General features: G+C 44.6%; 1 protein-coding gene across 1 annotated transcript in view; it reads right to left on the minus strand.

Annotated features, from left to right (window-relative positions):
* RFC1 (replication factor C subunit 1) overlaps nt 1-5,427 on the minus strand; it is an 80,241-nt gene that overhangs the window by 42,775 nt on the left and 32,039 nt on the right. The gene's annotated exons all lie outside the window — the stretch shown is intronic.

Here is a 5,427-nt window from a genome sequence, read left to right on the forward strand (position 1 = left end):
TGTAGACAATTGGACATCCCCTTACAGAAGGGTCACAAGGAAGAGACGAGCCAGTCAGGGTGCAGTATAGCACGATGAAACATACAACTTTCCTCTATCATGATCCCATACAACTTTCAAACAAACGTACAAACATACATCCATACAAACATACAATTTTCCCCACCACTATCATGATCCCAACTCTACCTTACAAATGCGGCTAGACCAGAGGATGCACCCGGGTACAGAGAAGGCCTGGGAACACAGGGAATCCCGGACAGATAAACCCCTCAGGACCAATGAAGAGTATCAACACCAGGAGGGTAAGGAGAAGTTGGGGGTGGAAGAAAGGACTGGTCACAATAATCTACATTGTGGAGACGGACAACAGAAAAATGGGTGAAGGGAGACATTGGTCAGTATAAGACATGAAAAAAAAATGATTTACAAATTATCAGGGGTCCAAGAGGGAGAGAAGGGGTGGCGAATGAGGAGCTGATACCAAGGGCTCAAGTAGAAAGCAAATGTTTTGAGAATGATGGCAACAAATGCACAAATGTGCTTGATACAATGGATGCCTGTAGGCGTTGTGATAAGAGCTGTGTGAGTCCCCAATAAAATGACTTAAAAAAAAAAATCAAGCCAGATTCAGTAAAGGGCACGCAATGAAAGCTATCGTTACTGATGTCAGAAGACTCTGCTGAAAAAAGAAAATACCAGAAAGATGTTTAAGCGTTCTATTGATGATGCATGAGTATAAAATTGTGTGAGTCATAACAAATTATGGAATGCTGACAAAGAATACAAATCCAAAATACTTAACTGTGCTTGTGCTGAACTTGCAGACAGACCTGGAGGCAGCTCTCCTGGGTGATGTAAATCCGGAAAGCTGTGCCCAGAGTTGTAGCGCTCCACCACACTCTTTGTCATCTGCGTGCTAAGCAACTAAGCTGAGGAGCTAGACTGCCTGAAGATGACGACAATATCAAGGCTGGAGGAAGTCTCCTTAAAAACCTGCCGGATGCAGATGACACAACCTTGCTTGCTGAACGTAAAGAGGACTTGAAGCACTTACTGATGAAGCCCAAAGACGACCATCTGCAGTACCAATGATGCCGCAACAAAGAGAAACCAAAATCCTCAGAATTGGACGTAGACAGAGAAAGATTGACACTCTCAAGGATTTCGTTGCACTGTGCCCATGGAAGTAGCAATTAGGAAAGGAAAGAATATCTATTGTGTCGGGTACATTTGCTGCAAAAGATTTCTCTGAAGAACTAAAAAGCAGAGATGGCACCTTGAAGACTCCGGTGCACCTGGCCCAATTTCCTCACATGAAGGGAGATGAAAAACATGGAATTATGGGATTAGCTACGAATATGGCATACACATGGAATGGCAGAAGAATAAACAAATTGTCTTGGAAGAAGTACAGCCATGGTACTTTGAATTGTGCATGTAAATATTGGACGTTGAATAAGGAAGACCAAAGAAGAACTGATGCGCTTGAATTAATGGTGCTGGCAAACAATACGGACAGAACCACGGGTTGGCTGTCTTGATAGAAGTACAGTCAGAATGGTCCTTAAAGGCAAGGGTGGTGAAACAAGGGTGAAGATAATGAGGAATCCTTAGAATCTGAGCTTTTTGCATTTTATAAAGCAAGCATAAGTAGCTGCACTATGCAACGGTTAGAGAGGCCGGGCCCTAGAGGAGTACGTTATTCTTGATACAGTCGAGGGGAAGCGACCACGACGGACTGACACAGTGGCTGCAACAAGGGGCTGGAACACAGGAGCAATTGTGAGGATGGTGCAGGGCCAGGCAGCATTTCTGTTTACACAGGGTCACTCTGAGTTGCACCGACTCACTGCCACTTAACAATCCCCACCACAGCTGTCTGGAAACCACACAGCTAGTTAGCCAGTGCTCTTTGCGGAAAGCCAAGTAGTCTAGCATCCCACCCACTGCATAGAAGTGAACTCTTTCAAATGACGTTGTGGTAGTTAACACACACACACACACACACACACACACACACACTCACTCTCACACACGTGCGCGCTCTCTCTTGCTTTCTCATGCGCCTAAATTTGTTTCTGATTTATCAGAAGCCAACGGCAAATTCTGTTCTCTCCTACCCAGAAACTTGTAATAAAAGTAATGAGTACATCTGAGACAAATTTCTGAGGCCTGGGTGAAAATCGTGAGCAACAGAACACTCAGAACTTCTCTCCTGGATACGTGTCTCATAAAAAATACCATTTATTTTTATTTACAGACAGCCAGAAACCTGGTCAAGACAACAAAGTAAACTTGCTTTATCCAACAAAACTTGCCTGGGAGAGTGGACTAGTGTGCTATTCTTGAACTTGGTTTGGTCACTGATATAGACGGGTAACAAATAAAAAAAGAAAATAATGAACAGGTCCTTCTAAGAAACCTTTTTCTTTTATTTTTTTCTTAATTAACTCATTTTATTGGGGGCTTGTACAACTCTTATCACAATCCACACATCCATCCATTGTGTCAAGCACTTTTGTACATTTATCTCCCTCATCATTCTCAAAACATTTGCTTTCTACTTGAGCCCCCGGTATTCGCTCCTCATTTTTCCCCTCCTTCCCCATATAAAAACTTCCTTCTTTATAAGTCAAGAAGAAGCTATATCTAGAATTCTAGAGCTGATACTGCTGAGAGCTTGGCCTTTCCAAGTGGATCCCTGAATACCCTAACTTTGCAGGGGGCTTTCCTCTGGGCTAAAGTACAAAGAAATGAAGGCAGTGGAGCAGGAGGCAGAGACCTGGTTTCAGAGATGAAAAGTAGCGCAATAAGCAGTAGCGACACATGGCTACAAAGGGAAGCTGGTGTTTGGAGACGTTTCCTATAGAGGTTCTGAGCAACCCCTCAAGACCAACCATGAGAGTAACGATCCCAGGAGAGTAAGGGGAAGGTGGGGGAGAGAAAGGGAACCGATTACTATGATCTACATAGAACCCCCTCCCAGGGGGACGGACAACAGAAAAGTGGGAGAAGGGAGACAGCGGACAGTGTAAGACATGACAAAAATAACAATAATTTATAAATTATCAAAGGTTCATGAGGGAGGGGAAAAAATGAGGAGCTGATACCACGGGCTCAAATAGAAACAAAATGCTTTGAGAATGACGATGGCAACAAATGTAAAAATGTGCTTGACACAATGGATGGATGGATGGATTGTGTGAAGAGCTGGATGAGCCACCAATAAAATGATCTTATTTTTTAAAAAGAAAGAAATGGGGGGAAACTGGGCAAACTGTGGCTTTCCAATGCTGCCAATCTTTACCAGAGTAGAAATCCACATCTTTCTCCTGCCGCCAAGCAAAGACATGTGTAGAAAAGAAAAAAAATAACTAAAGAGCAGTATCCCTCAAGAATATGCATGCAAACATTTTCAACAGCAAACATTTCAATAGCAAACAATTCAAAAAGGTCCAAAAAAATACTATATTGTGACCAAGTGGGGTTCACACTATGGATGTAATGATGGGTACCCCCCAAAAAAACATTCCACTATTCCAGTTGGCAATTAGGGGAGTCGTGTAGTGTGGTGGTACGCGTTGGCCTGCTTACCGCAAGCAGCACAGTTCGAAACAGCTGCTCCTCGGGAGAGACAGGGTTTTCGACCCTCACACAGTTAGTGGCAGAAACTCAAAGGGGCACTTTTACTTTTTTGCCCTGGAGCAGCGGTTCTCACCCTGTGGGTCGTGATCCTTTTGGTGGATCGAACGACCCTCTCACAGGGGTCGCCCAATTCATAACAGTGGCAAAATGACAGTTTTGTTATGGTGCAGGGGTCACCGCCACACGAGGAACTACAGATGAAAGGTCGCGGCATGAGGAAGGTGGAGAACTGCTGACCTGGAGGACTGCGGAGTCACCATCAACTGGACAGCAATGTCTGGTTTGGTTTTTGGTGGTGCTGTGAAGCAAATGTTGAAATGCTGATGAAAAGGTCATAGGTTCAAACCCACCAGCAGCTGCTCTGTAGGAGTAAAGAAAGCGATCGACTCGAATAAAAATGAAGTAGGGCTCGGCAATGGCGTGCAGGGTTGCTGTGAGTGTGCCTCGGGGGCAAAGAGGGCAAGGCTTTATGTTACACGCTTGGGCAGGCTGTCAGGAGAGACCAGTCCCGGGAGAGGGACATCAGGCTTGGTGGAGCAGAGGGAACGCATAACCACAGCAAGCCCCTCGAGGAGATGGACCGACTCAGGAGCTGGAACAACAGGCTCAAGAAGAACAGCAGGGGGGAGGCAGGGGAGGAGGGGGACCGGGCAGTGTTCCATTCTGTTGTGCACTCGGTCACTGTGGGTCGGAACGGACTGCCATGGCACCTGACAACAAGAAGTCGGAATCAACTCGATGGCAGCCAGTTTGAACCAGTCACGACAGAGCCTTCGTGGTTCTGTGGGTTAGACGTTGTTTGTTCATGTCATCCACTTACAGTACTTCTGTTACAGCAGCCTTAGATAACCAAGTCACCAACTTGATTGTTTTTGCTTTATAAAACACTTTTTATAAAAGTGTCTTTCACAGGACACTTGCCCCATGCAAGTGCCACACAGAACTGGGCATCTTGTTTGCTGGTTCTGTGATGTTGTTGGTTATTGCTCCAGTTGTAATCCTCACCACTAGACCAAGAGGCAGTTTTGCTAACGTGTTCAAAATTAAATCTAGAAACAGCAGATGACAGAATTCAGAAATAAAACATCTTGACCAGCCTAAAATCTAATAAGATAAAAATGAGTTGGTTGATCATTTCAGAAGGAAATTTTTAACAGGGACAACAGGCGGCCGTTTTCTAGATGTGAGAAATGGGAAATGAAACCGTTGACTTAATAAATACGTGTTGTTTAAAAGGCTTTAAAAACATTACAGGGGAAGAATACCACCACAACAAAGCCAAAACAAAGTACTATCTCAGAAAACCACTGCGCCCAACCCAGGAAGTGGCTGCCTCCAGCTAGTCATAGTGATTTTAAAAGGTGGTCATAATAATAAGGCAGCCGCTCTCGATTCCAACTCTTGGTGATCCTGCATGAGTCAGGGCAGAACTGTGTTCCATGGGGTTTTCCGAAAGTATTAAGAAGCTTTGTTGGATGAGTCCACTGAGGTAAGCGACAAAAAAAAAAAAATGCAAAAGGGGTATAGGGAAAAAGCTACTATATACAAACATTCTTGAGGTAAGGACCAGGTAATATGGAAGGGACCAGATCAAATGCAGGGATGCACATGGTAGACAACAGGGGAGGAGGTAGGGAAAGGAAACAAAAAAAAAATGATGAAAATAAGAAAGAAATGGGTAGCGGGGGCACAGGGCGCTAACCTACCCAAGGGGAGGGTATTGTTTATATCTCCACAGGAAAAGAGGGACCAAACTTCAACCCAGTGCTCCAAGGTGTG

Source organism: Echinops telfairi, unplaced genomic scaffold (assembly GCF_000313985.2).
Source record: "Echinops telfairi isolate 266 unplaced genomic scaffold, ASM31398v2 ScPeMD7_7468;HRSCAF=8506_0, whole genome shotgun sequence".
In the NCBI taxonomy this organism is placed as follows: domain Eukaryota; kingdom Metazoa; phylum Chordata; class Mammalia; order Afrosoricida; family Tenrecidae; genus Echinops; species Echinops telfairi.